This window comes from Podarcis raffonei, chromosome 5, assembly GCF_027172205.1.
Source record: "Podarcis raffonei isolate rPodRaf1 chromosome 5, rPodRaf1.pri, whole genome shotgun sequence".
Classification (NCBI taxonomy): Eukaryota; Metazoa; Chordata; class Lepidosauria; order Squamata; family Lacertidae; genus Podarcis; species Podarcis raffonei.
In genome coordinates, this window is record NC_070606.1 from 63,281,915 (window position 1) to 63,299,487 (window position 17,573).

Below are 17,573 nucleotides of genomic sequence, written 5' to 3' on the forward strand. Positions count from 1 at the left end.
CATCAGGACTAGCAGCCAGTCAGCAGTCTCCTACATGAATTTGTCGAGCCCACTTTTAAAGTCGCTGCCAAGTCAGTGTTGACAATATCGAGCTAGATGAACGAATGGCCGCCTGTACAGGGATAATTTTAGTACTCTCACAGAGCTGCAAAACCAGATAGGAGGGGATCGCATCTTCTGCTTCATCGGGGAAAAGGAAAGGAGGAGGATCGTTCGCTTTTAGAAACGGGGAAGTCTGGCTGTGCAAGCAAATTTCATTCATTTCTTTCTCCTCCTCCTCCTCCTCATGCCCACCCAAGTCACTCACATACACAGGCGCAGGGAAAGCCGCTCCGCCCACCCCGTCAGCCCCGCTCTTCTTTCCCAAACAATGGATCAGCTGCTCCACAGGCAGCCGGATACCCTTGCGGGAGCATAGCAGAAGAAATAATCGTTTTTGGTCCCCTTTTATGTACATCTCCAGCATAGTTAAGGGGAGAGAGAGAGAGAGAGAGAGAGAGAGAGAGAGAACTGGAGACAGATTTCTGGGGGGATTTTTGGCCCCCGGAGGCCAGTTTTGCCAACCCCTGGCTACGCCCCTGAGATGAATTCACAAAACGAAAACAGCTTTTTCACTTAGGTGTGAAAATAAAAAAATAAAAAATAAAAATCGATCCCATAACACTAATTGAATTGCAATGCACATCATCCTAGGAGGGAGGGAGCGGTCCCCTCAAATATTTATTGGGAGGGTGTAGGAACCTTGGCTCCTATGGGTGTGAATTAGTTGATCACAGTGCAATCCTGTGTGCATCTACTCAGAAGTAAGTCCACTTAGGTTCATTAAGGCTTACTCCTAGGTAAGTGTGTATATAGAATTCCAGCTTCCATCTCTGCTGCAACTGCCGTGGAACCCCGCGGCGCTATTTATCTATAATGAGAGCGCTGTATTGGTTACTGCGGAATAGGAAGCAGGAGGGAGAAATCGGTACTTGGAATAGCCGCAAGCCGCTGGCCTTTCAGAGTTCACATTGGCATTAAAAGCGATTTAGGCTGAACACGCTTTAAGCCGCATCCCGAATTAAACGCATTTATGTAAGCCTTCCAAGCACTGCGCAGCTTCCGGAGGCGTCGTGGAGCCGGAAGTCGAGGACCCAAAACACAAGGTTGGCGGCCGAGAGCGTTTGCTTTAGTGTCAGGTGATGCCGGAAGTGACGCGGTGTTGATGGCCCGGCAGGTGGGAGGAGGACCAATGGCCGCTAGTGGCTTCAGGACGGCGGTTGGGCGGTGAGTAACGGGGTGCTGTGAGGCGAGCGAGGTAGTTGGGGGGACGCGCGTCCTTGGCTCGGACCGCGGTTTCCCGGTGTGGCGGCGGTTGTGCGCGCGGAGGCACCTCCGGGGTTTGGCCGGCGGGAGTTTCCCGCAGCATTTCCTTGTGAGAGGGCGCTGCTTTGGGCAGGGGGTCCTGCCGGTTCCTTGCCCTGCCGCCTAAGGGGATTTCCCTCACCTCAGACACGGATTCCTGGCTACGTGGTGCGGGCAGGACCGCAGCCCAGTGCTGTTGTCTTAGGGGCACGCAATCTGCAGATCCGCGCCACCAGGCGTATCGTCCTCGATATTTGGCAGATGGAAACAGGGACGCGCTTGTAACAACCCTGTTCTGATTCCCAAAAAATCGCTCCCTGAAACCCCTTCCCGCCATTTCACGTGGCTGGATGCTCTTCACCACCAGCTGCACACTCCATTCTGCTTTCCATCGATTAGGAACATGCAAAGCTGCCTTACACTGGGTCAGACCGTTGGCCCATCTCGTTCAGTATTGTTTGCACTGATTGGCAGCAGCTCCTTAGTCTTTCAGACAGTGGATTTTCTCATCCCTCGCTAGAGATGCTGGTGATTGAACCTGGGACCTTCTGTGTGCCAAACATATGTTTTACCACTTCCCCAAGTCAAGTGAATCACTGTTCTTTTGGTAAAGATGCGTTAGGAAACCACACATGTGGTTTGTGTGAGATCCTTGGTAGAATCATAGAATTTTAGAGTTGGAAGGGACCCAGTGGATACCATCTACGGCCCACACCTTGCAACGCCTTGTTGCAGAGTTTACTGCTTGCTACGTGGGCGGCACTGTGGGTTAAACCACAGAGCCTAGGACTTGCCGATCAGAAGGTCGGCGGTTCGAATCCCCGCGATGGAGTGAGCTCCTGTTGTTCGGTCCCACCTCCTGTCAACCTAGCAGTTCGAAAGCATGTCAAATTGCAAGTAGATACAGTGGTGCCCCACAAGACGAACGCCTCCAAGACGGAAAACCCGCTAGACGAAAGGGTTTTCCGTTTTGGAGGCGCTTCGCAAAACGGATTTCCCTATGGGCTTCCTTTGCAAGACGAAAGCCCATAGGGAAATCTCCGGGACAGCGGGGAAGCGCAGCGCGTCTTCCCCACTGTCGGGACAGCGGGGAAGCGCAGCGCGTCTTCCCCACTGTCCTCGGACCTCCTCCGAAGGCTGGCGGTGGGGCGGAGAGACCTCCTCCCGCCGCCAGCCTTCGGAAGGCTGCTCCGAAGGCTGGCAGTGGGGCGGAGAGACCTCCTCCCGCCACCAGGCTTCGGAAGGCTCCTCCGAAGGCTGGCGGTGGGGCGGAGAGACCTCCTCCCGCCGCCAGGCTTCGGAAGGCTCCTCCGAAGGCTGGCGGTGGGACGGAGAGACCTTCTCCCGCCGCCAGGCTTCGGAAGGCTCCTCCGAAGGCTGGCGGTGGGGCGGAGAGACCTTCTCCCCGCGCCAGCCTTCGGATGGCTGTCCTGAAGACTTGCGGTGGGAGGAGGGTTTTCCTTCCCACCGCCAACATTCAGAATGCTGTTCTGAATGTTGGCGGTGGGGAGGAAAAACCCTCCTCCCACCGCAAGCCCCGGGAACAGAGGAGAAGCGCTGCGCGCCTTCCCCTCTGTTCCCGTACCTGTCCTGAAGGCTTGCGGTGGGGAGAAAAGCCCTTCTCCGCACCGCCAGCCTGGCAAGCGGTCTCCATAGGAACGCATTAATTGATTTTCAATGCATTCCTATGGGAAACCGTGCTTCGCAAGACGAAAAACTCGCAAGAAGAAAAAACTTGCGGAACGAATTAATTTCGTCTTGCGAGGCACCACTGTAACTAGGTACTGCTCTGGCAGGAAGGTAAACAGCATTTCCGTGTGCTGCTCTGGTTTGCCAGAAGCGGCTTAGTCATGCTGGCCACATGACCCGGAAGCTGTACGCTGCCTCCCTCGGCCAATAAAGCGAGATGAGCGCCGCAACCCCAGAGGCAGTCACGACTGGACCTAATGGTCAGGGGTCCCTTTACCTTTACTGCTTGCAAGGGAACTGCCAGTTGTAGTTTTCCACCTGTTACTACAAAGCTGGGCCCTCTGCTATGGTGGAGCCTCCTCTCCACCAGCAGTGGTCCTCTCTGCTGACAGAACCTGGTGGAGTGCACCTATGCACCATCCTAACTCTCCCAGGAATCAGAGAGGGGGGATTGCCTTTTTAGGCTGTAATCCAGGCACAGACAAATTCAGCCCTCTAGATGTTTTGGGACTACAACTCCCATCATCCCTGGCCACTGGTCCTGCTGGCTAGGGATGATGGGAGTTGTAGTCCAAAAAACTTCTGAAGGGCCGAGTTTGCCTATGCTTGCTGTAATCCTAAATGCACTTCCCAAAGACTAAGGTCCATTGAAATCAGAGGACTTGCTTCTCAGTAAATATGCACAAACTTTGTAATGTGCCTGTTCATAAGCTCCATGGAATACAGTGGAAATAGCAGCATGAGTCTGTGCTGTTAGCTTCTGTTAAATCAACAGTCTTAATTTTTGCAACATGTTCCTGTACAACTGTCTAATAGCTAAATTTGATCTTATGGTTTAAGTGTTTCAAGTTCTTCCTTCTAACCTGCTGTATGTAATTGACTGATATAATCTCCTCTATGTGAGTGTTCAGCAAGGTAGTCCTATTGTTAGTGATTGTGATTTCAAATCATCTCAACGGCTTTGACAGAAGGATTGTAGATTAGTGTATATATTTTATAATTTTTATCTGTAAAGGTAAAGGGACCCCTGACCATTAGGTTCAGTCGTGACCAACTCTGGGGTTGCGGCGCTCATCTCGCTTTATTGGTTGAGGGAGCCGGTGTACAGCTTCTGGGTCATGTGGCCAGCATGACTAAGCCGCTTCTGGTGAACCAGAGCAGTGCACGGAAACGCCATTTACCTTCCCACCAGAGCAGTACTTATTTAACTGTTAGGTTATCTGTACTTGGGGCCAAATCAAACACCATATTTTTATGCAGATTTTTTGGGATGTGTGAGATGTTGTCCTTGCCTAGTCAAATTATTTAACGTGGTTCCAGATTTAGACTAGCTCATGTTCTTAATTTTCTTTCAAAACACTGTTGTGCTTGATGGTGCACATTGTTTTAAGTATGCTGCTACAATCTGTAACGTATTAACTACTTGTTATAATATCAAAAACGAGGATTTGTTTAGGGCTGTCATGTGATTAAATAACTCTTAGTTGATTAATGAGTGGAATAATGCATTTGTTAAATTTGCATATGCATTAAAACTACAGCTCTGAAAAAAGCAAGCTTTTAACTGACTAAACTTTTAATTGATTAAATGTTGCAGCTGGTATTTCCATTTGTAAAGTAGAGCACTGCCAGATAGGTAGGATATAAATTAAATAATATATGGTTGTAACTTGGAAGTGAGTTGCAGAGCTAATTTTTGCATCATCAAGAGAGCTTCTCTATGACCTTCCTATTCATGTTTGATGCACAGGGGGTGCAATAAAAGGGGCTGAAGGATTTACATTCTAGAAAGAGTTCCTAGTAAGATATGTTACAACAAATAAGTTCATTTAAATTCAAATTTGTTTCCTGCCATATTTTTTAGGCTTAGGTATTTGTTCAGGATGTCCTGATCACATGTTACATGCAAACATACATGAAAACACCTGCCATCAATGAAAGCATGCTTATCAAGAAATTTTCCCCAAATTTGTGGCCCACCACAGGGTTGTTGTCTTGCACAGCAATTACCTCAGTGGGGAAATAGCAAGCGAACCCAGAATCAGGTACTGAGATACAAATTTGTCTAAAGGTTTTAAAGTCTGTGCCCTTTTTGTACCACCAGCTTAAAGAACTTGTCCTATGGAGAGAGAGGCAGATAGAAGACTTTCTCAATGCTTTACTGTATTGTTACAGAATTCCCTCCCATGGGATGTGTGTTTCTCTCATTGACTGGTTTTGTTTTCTTCTGCTCTTAAGTGATAATGATATTAGTCTATCTAGGTTCTTAATGTTATAATGTTTAAGTATTGCTGCTATTTACTCCTGATTTTGAAATCAGTTGTTTTTAGATAGTTATTATTGTAAATCTTAGATTTGATTTTTAACTTGTTTTACAATTATCTTATTTTATGACCTTTGTATGTTTTGACTCAGAGAATAAATATCTACATTAAAAAAATGTTAAAAAATAGTATGCATTAGTGAAAATGCCAGATTTGATGTCCATAGTCAACTTTTAAAAGTTGACAATAATATTTTAATCTTACTGTGATGTTATTTTTGCTTCCAAAAAAAAAGGGGGGGGGAGAGTTCTGCAGTCTTACACTAATTTATCAGGAAGTAAACTCTAATAATGTAGCAGTGCCCCATAGTGGTACAACCTTCTGGAATAGTTAAGTTTATCTTATTATTATTTATTTTGTTATTGTTATTTTATATACTATTTTTAAAAATATTTTTCTTCTAAAGTAGATTTAAATTAAAAACAAAAGCAATTAAAGGGAAGTGTCAAAAACAATATTAAATCACATTATTGTTTATAATCAAATTGGTTTCAACAAAGTTTGGACAAATGCACTTACTCCTATAAACCTTTCAGAAGCTATAACTGAGAAGGTGAGAATAAACTCGCTTTGGAACAGTTAAAACCCACTTCTCAATAAATTATTTTCTGCCTTTACTTCAGGCTGCCAGAAATAAAAATGTTAAATTTTACCATGATTTTATTTAATATTTTTATGCAGTTGTTGAGCAAATAAGCAGGTTCCTCTAATAGTGCAGAGTTAAGTCCCCCCATGCTGTGCACAAAAAAGCAGGATTTACTCAATTTTGCATTTGTTTCTTGTAGTATTTTTAAGTTGTCCTAATCTTGTGCCTAAGCTCTGCACCTTAAATGAAGTCTTCCCTCTTGGATTATATATCAAACAAGAACATTCCCTAGAATTTGGCAGGAAACAAACATCGTTTATTTACATAGTGTGATCTCATTTGTAAATGTCATAAATCACAAAATGTGCATATGTTTGACTAACTGTTTGAATTTTACCCCCAGTGCACTAAAATCCAGATTTTTGGGGATAGCGTCAAACAGACCCAATCAGCAGGAATACATGGATAATTAAAGCTTCCAAAAATGAGTCGTGAATTGTTACCCTTCTTCTGGAATCCACAATTTGAGGACAGTAAGTAGTTATTTTTGCTTTGTCTGGTGTTTTGGAGATGCAATCCTGTCAAGTGAACAAACAAACTATCAAAAAATAGAGAGGGAGAGAAATCACACTGACATTTAGTTGGTGTCACCCAAAAGGACTTGATGATAAAGGCTTCTGTATGTTAGGAACATAAGCTCTCCTCTGTTGATACCTTTTAAATATTTATTTGTATGTTTTAACAGCCATTGTGTTTTGCGGAAGAAATTGCAGGTAGCAATCCTGGGCCATTAGAAAGCATCCTGGAACAACATTATTAGGATTAACTAAAATTTCTCAAAATGTTGAGCAAGATTTCAGGCTCCCTAGAAGTATTCCTAAGACTAGATGTTCAGTTAAAAAAAGAAAAAAATATGTTTGAGAACGTGGCTGGAAAAGCTTGATGATCTGCAGGAATTAACTGTAGATATGATGAGTCTTCATATATTTTTCATAAATCTGCTTCCAAATTGGGCTTCCAAATAAATTTGGCAAGGTCAGGGTAGGCAGAGGTCAAAGAAGGAAAGCAATGAAGGGGGAGATGGGTGAGGAAATTGGTGTTGCATTGCTTGTACTGCCGAAAGGACTCTTTAACTCTTTCACATATTTAACTAATCCCATTTAAGTTTCAAAGTTTTTAGGCAGCACTCTTACATTCCAAAACTTGTCTTAAGTACAACGACTAGACATTAGTTTTTAACATTTTTCTAAGAATCATAGGGAACCATATTTTGCATTAAATTTCAGGTCCTGAAATAAAACCACTGATACGTAGTATTGATTTTACAGTCCTTTCTGTTTTTCTCCAATGAAAGTTCAATATATATTTTCTGGTCTCTCTTTGATACCTTTGTGCTCTAAATAGGCCTCTCTTTACATTGCATCTCAAGCAATATTTTATCCCCCCCCCCCCAATTTTTATCATGTTTTTACAAGAAAATCTCTCGTCTTATAAAAATGTAGTGAAAATTCCAATAGGAAATAAAATGTCAATTTCTCTACTGAATCCTCTGGCACTGCTGGTGCATTCCTTCAGTGTACTTTATCCATATCTGTTCAGAACCTTCATCATCCAATCCATCATTGTTGATGCTGATCCTGATTTCTAGTGCCAGAGAAGAACAGGCTGTACAGCTGCTACAAGATTTTGTTGTATCTCAGTTGTCCGTTAATAGACTCCTTCCAAATGATTCACTATTAAAGTTATCATATCAAGACTCAGTCTAATGCTCATCATTAGAATTATAGTCTATCCCCTATATCCAATAGCACTGAATATATTGAAATCTCCACTAAAGATGGAAAAAATGTATGTGTGATCTGTTTGACATTTTCAATATTTGAATATCTGAAAGACTGTCTCATTACCTACAGACCCTGTTGGGTGTTAAGATCAGCCCTGTGTGGTGAAGGGTGGGTAAAATTTAAGTTGATAACAATAATTAATAATGAATACATTTGAGAAAATATTTTATTTAACACTCTAGCATTAGATTCAATAGTTTATGTTCCCTCAGTACAGAAAGAAAATTGCTTTATTGAAGTTTAATTTTTACTCCGTTGATAGTTCATTGTTATTTATATGTATTTCTTTTTATCTCTAGCTTTTAATCTGATACATTTGGGACAGCATTTTATTGTTCTTCCTTGTGCTCTCTTAACATTTTGTAAGGCTTTCCGCCCCTGTATGTGGTATATTTAATAATAAAAACTCATATAGGGAAAAGGGGAATCTTCATCTTCACTTAGTGGTTGGTTCTAATTACAATAGCTAGGGTTTCTGTAGCCAAAATGTATAATGAGGAATGTGAGGGACAGTTGTATGGATTAATAGAAAATATTCTGCTAAATGTGAAGTGACAAGTACCCTTGCTGTTGGAATGCTGTAAGTAAAGATGCTTTCAAAATATAATGAGCATCCAGAACATAATATGAAGTGCATCTCAGGTTAAAGTTTAAACGAATACTACTACTATATGCACTAACTTGCTTCTAGTAAAACTATAGCTTGACAGCTTTTCACCTGCAATCCTTCCTGATAAAGATGTTTAGGGTTAAGGTGTACATTTTAATGGATACTGTTGCCACATTTTTATTGAAATGGCTCAGAATTTGACATATTTTAATGCTGAGCCTTTAGCTGAGTTGACTAAAAGAAGGCTTAAGATTTCAACCATTTTTCTGTTGGTTCCTGTCTTGTTATTCTGATTAGTTTACCAAGATTAAGCCAGAGTACTCCAGTTTGGATTTTCTGGGGAACTCTGACTTAATGTAAACTAGAATATCTGTGCTGAAGTAGAATATCTGTGCAAGGGGAGGACAGGCAAAGGAGGTGTATGTGGTCATGAGGTTTGGCCATGCATCATAAATCATAAATAGTATATGAAACTATGGACAATTCTCCAGATATGGCCAGTATTCATCGAATGTGTCTAGTCCCTATTATACATGCGAACCAGAGCTGTAAAGCAACTGTAAATGGTAATTTAAAATGTAAGCTTCAGTTTATAGCTGCTGTTTGTACTATACATGTTTGTGTTACTGAATAGAACTGTGTTCTGCAAAAATTATGACAAAGCATGCATTTGAAAGGGATGTTAAAGTAGTTTATTCTGCAAGGAGGATTTCTCAGCACCCAGGATTGTTAATATAGAACTCGCTTTTCACAATTTCCTTTGCCCCAGTTAAGTCAAGAAGCATTACAGCTGTCAAGAGTATCACTATATGTGGGGGTTTTTCAAGCTTCTTCCCCAGCAATAAACTGGGCTGAAACTTCAGTGACAGGAAATTTTTAGAAAGCTAATATACTATTGCACAATATGCACAATAACTTTTTGTGGATAAGTTTCTAACTTCTCCAATGGTCTTCCACCTTTTTCTTGTAGGGCTTTTCTAGCGTGATTCCAGTGTATGTTGCTTCAGGCTCCAATTTAGAAAGAAGATGGAATTATAACTGAAATTCTTCCATAGTCTAGTTTTCTAGTAGGATTGCCAGGTTCCATATGGCATAGAGCTTCTGTCCCTTGAATAGCTGCAATAGAAGCAAGAATTACATATTACCTTTAGGCAACTGTAGCTCTAGCTGCCACAGTGTGCTCTAGTTCATAGTTATATAAAGAGGTTATATAAACAGGGATTTATATATAAATAAGGAAAGTTGCAAAATGAAGCACAGATCAAAACGCAGAGTTACTTAGGCTGTGACAGTCACAATTAAGGTTACTAGACTTTGAAAACGAAAGGCCAACTATGCCTCAAATAATTGGCTAGAAGAGAGAATCTTGGCAAATTCACTTCTCAAACTGTAGATCTGTGGTGGTGGTGGTGGTGGGGAAACTACACATAGTAACATTTTCAACTGCTGGACACAGGGTCCCAGTTTGTATTGGCAACATTAATATTATTGGTGTGTTTGAACTGCTAAACCTTAGTATTACGTGACATGTCATCTTCACCTTTTCCTCTACTACTCTGGGGTGACTTTTGCTTCTGTTTTTAACCACAGCTTAGTGTCCTGTCCAAACCCAAGCAAACTATGACTTACCATAAAACAAGCAAGCATTCACAGACAGAAATGTGCAGCTTGTCCACACCTCTGTCACTCAGGAGCTAAGTCATGGTTTAGCTTTGTTTTATGTCCAAACCTGGGATTCTAATTTGCCCCACCCAAACAGACAAGGAGTGGTACGTCAAGAACGTGCCTTGGTTACAGCACTTGGTTTGTTGGGAGCAAGGCAAATCACAAGCCCAAGTTCGAGTGTAACTCACAAGCCCAGGTTCGAATGTAACTCACAAGCCCAGGTTCGAATGTAACTCACCAAACCATGGCTTAGCTCTCAAAAGTGAGGGAGGAATGACCTAGTTTCAGTTTTCTCCCTGTGAACCAGCATACTTGCTTGGTTTGGGATGATGGCCAAAGCTTCCCTACCATTGAGTTAAGTGCTGTGATGAGACTGCCCGCTACTTTTAAAATTTGCTTCCCTCTCTCATATTCACTTGTGCCATAGGACACAAGTTTGATGCTATTCAGTGGGAATTCTGAGTAAACATGCCTGTAATTGGGCTGTTAACCTACATGGGGAACATTTCTAGTTGGACAGACAAATTTAAATATACTTAGAAATGCTTATCAACAGATTTTCAGATTAAGAGTTTACTTGCTGGTGAAGACCAAAGTCCAGCACTATGTTTCCACCAGTGGCTGGCCAGATGCCTTTGGAAGCGCACACACAGGTCATGATGATAATGGCTTTTGTCTGTTGCATGTCACCAGCGTGCTGCAAAGTATAATGCCACTTGAACATGAAAACTACCATGAGTATGGTAATAGTTCTCTCTTCACTTATGGTATGTTTGTCTAGACCGTTTTAAGAAACCAGTAAAATGATTTGTAAGGAGAAAAGAGTTGTGAGGCAGGTGTGTGTGTGCATTCTGCACACTGGATTCAAGCAAAATCCAGAGTGTAATCTTAATTTCCTTAAGGAATGTGTCATTGGTTGCTAACTAAACTCTATACAGTGGTACCTCGGGTTACATACGCTTCAGGTTACACACTCCACTAAACCAGAAATAGTGCTTCAGGATAAGAACAGAAATTGTGCTCTGGCGGCGTGGGAGCAGCAGGAGGCCCCATTAGCTAAAGTGATGCTTCAGGTTAAGAACAGACCTCCGGAACAAATTAAGTACTTAACCCGAGGTACCACTGTAGCAGGCCTGGGTGATGTATTAATACATTGCCCAGGGCCAGTTTGGACACCAGAGTGTGATGGCATCTTCACCCGGCCGTATATAATGGGTGGGACTTGCTTGCACCTGACTCCCTCCATGCCCCTGTCCAAACCCAAGCAAACTATGGCTATGAATTGTGTGGGTAGCATGGTGGAGCCTAACTACTGCAGTACAAGCCCTGAGCAGAGAAAAGAGCGGAAAGCTTTCACATAAGGAAGTAAAATTCCTGGTCTTACCTTGTGTTCTTTGATCTATCTCTTAAGTGTGTTGAATTCAACCTTTTGAGTACGTAGAGATAAGCCCTTATCAACCAGCAGTTAAAATAACAAACCCTCCCACCTTGGACAGAAACTCCCCAAGGCTTCTGGGCTAGAGTAAATGTGTACAAATGTTATACCAGTCAGCCTTGATGGGGACAAAGTTTACACACTGAAGAGATCCACTGCAACAAAAGTTTTACATTGTTTTATGTAGTCCAATGCAGTTTAAAGTGAGTATTTTTAATTAAAATACTTAGTTTTTAACTCAATAGATTTATCTAGAGTGAGATCCATTTCCTGCTAGCAAATGATGCACATTAAAGTAATCTGTAAATACACATAATGACTTCTGTAGAGGGCAGAAGAGATGAGTGACTGGGTTTTCCTATTGTCTGCTGTGAATGAGAAAAGTGTCTCATGCACTCTGAATTCAGTCTGCCATAACTAGCAATGGGACCATAGTAGAAAGAATAAATATTGGCAGTACAAGCTTTAAATTTAAATTCTCTTAAAAAATTAGCAAATGTTTTATAAAGCTATTGAATTTTTTCTTCCCAGTAGTTGGACATCTGTTTTATAGAACTTTTCAGTCATATTATTTATGAACATTTATATTTATAATCAGTTCTCTTTTTTCTGGGGGGGACACTGAGGTACACATACCCCTAAACATTTTGTGAATCTAAGTTTGGCCTTTTTGAGGGGCAGTATTTCAATATGAGTAGAAAAATGAGAGTATCCCTAAACATTTTTTTAAGAAAAAAAGCACTGTTTATAATGAACCATTCCGAAATCCCCCGCACTGTGAATATAGTTTTCTTTGTTCAAGATACTTGTATATGATATTCTTATCTCAGTTATATTTTAGTTCCTTAGTTCAAATAATAAAATCCTTTATTCCTAATTTAATATATCTTAACTCTTGCGCTTATTAAGCACACACCTCTCCAACTGGAATAAAAGCAAACTGATTCACCTGTCACCTAATTGTTTTTCTCTCTATATGTCATTGAGTTTCAATTGCCTATACATTTGTTAAACATTTGGATGGGTGGATCTGTTTTTGTTTGAGCACAATTTATTATCTTTTAAGTGAATTCATTTTGAAATATTGTATTTGTTGAAAAACACACTATTTTGAGAAGTTCTGATAACATTTTTTTTTAAAAAAAATTGTAGTCAAAACTTGGGATTTTACAGACCCAAATATTAAGGATTGCCTAACCACTAGAAAGAAGGTTGCCCTAGGTCTGGAATGTACCTTATCATTCCTGAGTTGCAGCATTCCTCTGATGTCAAATACAGTGGTACCTTGGGTTACAAATGCTTTGGGTTACAAACGCTTCGGGTTACAAACTCCGCTAACCTGGAAGTAGTACCTTGGGTTACAAACTTTGCCCCAGGATGAGAACAGAAATCACATGGCGGTGGCAGCGAGAGGCCCCATTAGTGAAAGCGCGCCTCAGGTTAAGAACGGTTTCAGCTTAAGAACGGACCTCCGGAATGAATTAAGTTCGTAACCCAAGGTACCACTGTAGAGTCCTACATGTTTTGACTTTGTCATGACAGTTGATAAGTTCATTGATAGAGCCTAAAGCAGGAGTCATGTTTTGAAGAATGCCCTAGATTGGTAAAATACAAGAAGAAGTTAGTGTGTACTGATGGACCTCTCTATAAATTGACCTGGGTGTCTCCAGAGGTGATGGCAGAGCTGAAACCTGACACTGCATTTTCAAGAATCTGATTATGATTTGGTTCACATGTAATGTAGACCTAAACCATGGGTTAACACAAGCACACAGGCTCCCCAAAGGCAGATTCTGCTTGCTTTGCTTCTCCTTTGGCCCTGCTGTTGGCAGTACTGTGAGCTAAACAATGATTTCATGTAGCATATTGCCAGAACCTGGGCATATACTTTTTGTGCTCCAGATAAACCATGAAGCAGCAAAGCCGCCACAGTCTCCTCTCTGGGAACTTTCATGTTCCTACTAAGTCATGGTTTGGCTTAGCATCACATGCAAACTGGGACTGTAAGTTCTTAATTCAAAATATGGTGATGGTTTGGGAGTCATAAAGATACTGGTTCAGTTCTGATGTAATACTAATTGTTTGGTGTTTCATGAGCAAGCCTTAGGCTTGTGTACCCCCTTTTCTTGCCCTTTCCTTCTTCTGTACACACTATGTATACACTATTTTTGACAGAACTAGGAAGTACAGGAAGGAATTTGAGGGAGGAGGGAGTGTATGATCCCAAGTTTAGTTGTGTGGTTCCAAACTATGGCTTGAAATTATGTTTGAATAGAGCCAGTGAGACACTGAGCTTGTACATTTCACATAGCTGCATGAGGACAGGGTTTTTTAAAATACATTTACTAGTTTACAGTATATAGAATCTTATATAATGTAAACATTATAGTTATATTTTGTTGAATTTTATATTGTTGTATTTAGGGAATCCCTTGGATTCAGTTCTCTTTGGAGGACCATGTGAAAAGTATATGCAGAGTCTGGTGCAATTCAAGCCAATACTTTCTTTTAAAAAATCTTATTAGTCTTGTTTTATTTGGCTATTTTCAGATAGAAGAAGCCAGGGTTGGAATGCCTTACTCTTGCTCTTTGAAGCTGCACTGAGTGTCAGCTTGGTTTATCTACCTTGAAGAGCAAATCAATGCACAGCTTGAAGAGAGGGCATAGGATGTTGCCGTGCCTGGACCAATGATCAGGTACCAGAATGAACCTTAGATTTAGAATGGAAATAATATTAATAGGTGAGAATTACAGTAGTACCAACTGTGAAATGTCTGTCCAACATAGCTCTACAATTCTGGAGGAAAGGTGGGATATAAATCTCAATAACAACCAATTGCATACAGTTCTTTAAATTGCACCTAACACTTCAAATGTTGTTCTCCTTTGGGAGGAACTGTCATTTTCAAAACAAATTTCTAGGTTTCTCTATATTTATTGTTTACTGTGTTGCCTTTATTATGCATACAATCCTATATTATTTTCCTTTTATATACTCCTCAAATCTGAGTATAATGTTTAGTTATTAACTTGGGATTGGATACAGACTTAGTTATGCTTGGAGTAGCTCCCCCTGAAACCAATGAGGTTTGTTACGCTAACTTAAATCCCATCGATTTCAGTGGGCCTTCTCTAAGCATGATTAAATCTGGATCCAACCCTTAGTGTCACGGTGTATGCTTGAGGTAATGTAGGTCTCTGGTTAATGTACTAGTTTCTTATAGCAGATATCAGATATTTGATAGGTTTGTCATGCAAGATCTATTCGGCTGGCTTTGCTGTGATATTGTATGTACTCATCATATAATGAAGGGAGAGAGCTTTTCTGTTCTGCAGCTTTTCTACATGCTGTTCTAATATTCACCTCACGTATCAGCATTGTTTTCATTATCATCCGGTCCCACTTGCCCCACACCCCTCCCAGCTGGCAGGGTCTGTATCATAACCCTTTGATGCTGTGTCGCAGGGGTTTGATTGGTAGCATCTGCCTGCTCTGTGATGAGATTCCTCTGAAGAAAGGCAGGCTGTTGTTGCCTGCTTCTGATTGGCTGTCCCACCTGACTCTCCTCTCCTCTTCCCCCCTCCTTTTTCAGAGCACACACCACAGCAGGCTGTATTCTGAAACCTAAAACAGCCCCGTATACATCCATTCATGAATCTGTGACGTCAGTAGTGTCTGTGTTCTCCTTTGCAGCGGGGTTGCAGGATTGTGTGGGTGGAATTTCCTTGCTGTATTTTGCAGATCAGGTTTGGGTTTCGTTTTTTCTGCCGTCCACATCATAACGCATGAAAATGGAGCAGGATTGTAGAAATTACTCACCACCGTAAGTATATTAACAAAATCTGTCTTCCTTCAAGGGGCTGCGTTTGCAAAATGACCGATGTTACCTTCCTGCCATTTATTTCAGAGGAGCAGATGGATGGTGCATTTGGGGTGTGAGTGGACTGGAAAAAATGCTGAAAGAGACCATATTAAAGCCAAGAATATTTCTGTTTCTACCCATCTACTTCTTTGTAGAGCAAACATAGACATGTTTCATTTGCTGTTCTAGAGGTTGTTCTGGAGGTTGTGTAATGGTCCTTCCCTCTTTTTAAAATGGGAGAGAATGCATTTCTGTAGCTGTCTGAAAAGGCAGAGATTGCAAATATCAAGGGGGGAAATTGCAACTGATCTTAAAACAGGAGGCTTCTCCCTCTTCCCACGTCCTTGTGAAAATGTAATCTTCAATGGTGGTGCAGCTTTTTAATAAAACTTAACATGTTTGTCAATATATTTTGACTGGATTTGGGAACAATTTAGGTCTTAATGAGAAGTTTAATGATTAAATCCTTCCATAGAAATGAAAATGGCTTCTTTTAGCATACAAAAATAATTAGATATAAAGTCCCAATGATTTACTGTTTACTGAGATTATCCTTACTGAGGTATGATTGTCCTGCTTGCTAGTGAAATCAGTGAGAGTTCATACGGAATGGCAATGTATCTTACCCTTGAATCTTGCCCTTTCAGAAATTGCTGAAAAAAAGAAGTACCAGAAGTGACAAAAACAAATGTCAGGCAAATGCCTTGGACCTAATAGTTCTGGCTCCACTTCATTTTTAACGCTCCCATCCTAAGTTAAAACATAGTGTTTTCCTGAGTTTGTTGCTGAAATTGGAAATACATGTAAAGCTCTATTTTTGATATTGTGCCTAGAATAAAAGACGAGTGTAACACACACACACACACACAAAAAAGGTGAGAGTAACAAAGCAAGAAAAGTAAAAAAAAACCCCAACAAAAACCCACCCCACAACCCTGGTTTCCTTGTTTGGAAAAAAATGCATCTTACGCTTTCTCTTCACTGGGACATCCACCCCCTTGATACCTGGTTGTCTTTGTTACTTACTTCTTTGTTACTTACTCTCTGGGTTCATATGCCCCTATGTTTCAAAGTACAGTGGTGGAAACTGAATGACAAATTTCTATTCTTACACAATTAACTTAAATCCATTCTTAATTGATGGGGGGGAACCTTTATGCTTATTTATAGGCATTTAATATTACAACAACTGCTTAATAGTAGGGTTTTTTTAATCTGTGGCTAACTTTTCAGATTGTAATAAGGCTAGTGCAGCTTTGATTTGTGGTTTGTATGTTAATTAATTCCAAAAAGTGAAGCTTGGCATCTTGTTAATCCCTTCAAATAGATTATTGACAAAGAGCATTGCATCTCTTCTGTCTCTTGTGGTCAGCAGAGGTCAAGATTTTCTCTCTTTTGCACTACTTGCTACAGGAAGGGTCAGTTTCCTCCTGTGTGCAGAGTTAAATAGAATTCCTTAAGTATTAAAGTTCATTTTAATAATTCTCAACTACTCCAGAGAAAGTAGATTCAGAGTGTTTACTCTTTTTCTGAGATTTTTCTGATAAATTTCATGTTTATCATCGGAACTGGAAAAAGCATTTAAAATTCTGAGATGTCAGAATAATTTTTTTAAGCCACCAGCCCATTATGGCATACAGAAATTGCTAAATTAAAATTACAGTTGACCAAATGACTAGGATCTTTCCAACTCTTCTTCCATTGTTTTGCAGATATGCTTTAAGTGAGTTGGTATTAATGAAATATTTGACCATGTTTATAAACTTGTAAGATGTAAGGCTTATTTCATCAATTAAAATTAATTTTGTTGTTCAGCTTGTGGTCCCAGTCAAAATACAAAAATTCTGTTGCATCTTTGGAGCTCTTAAGGACCAAAGAAACAGTATTTGTCTTAAGGGTGTTCAGAGTGTCATTAAAAGCTTTAAGAAGAGTAAAAAATAAATTAATAAAATTTTCTGCCTTCAAAAACTCCAGCAACTGTACATGTGGAAATAGGGTACTATTCTATAATTTATTTTAATAGCAATTTTGGGGAGTAGGGGGGCCAAGTGCCCATCAGTTTGGAATCAAAATGGGGCCACTCCAAAAGGAAGGTTGTTGTACATACTTGGTAGAGTTGCTCCCTATAAGTATATAAGCTTGTAAATTAAAAGGCAAAACAAAAGAAAACAAAAACAACAGCCTAATAAGTTTCACGTGGGTGGGGGGGACTG

General features: G+C 40.8%; 1 protein-coding gene across 6 annotated transcripts in view; it reads left to right on the forward strand.

Annotated features, from left to right (window-relative positions):
- Window positions 1-17,573, forward strand: part of MAP3K13 (mitogen-activated protein kinase kinase kinase 13) — a 75,755-nt gene that overhangs the window by 32,596 nt on the left and 25,586 nt on the right. Inside the window, exons 1-4 of one of the 6 annotated variants that reach the window (XM_053389760.1) lie at window positions 1,128-1,266; window positions 6,347-6,476; window positions 14,048-14,193; window positions 15,091-15,321. The gene's annotated coding sequence lies outside the window, so the exon portion shown is untranslated. Of the gene's footprint in view, window positions 1-1,127; window positions 1,267-4,559; window positions 5,079-6,346; window positions 6,477-14,047; window positions 14,194-15,090; window positions 15,322-17,573 lie in introns of those variants that run through there. The other 5 variants (XM_053389765.1, XM_053389763.1, XM_053389764.1 and 2 more) reach the window with 5 other exon arrangements.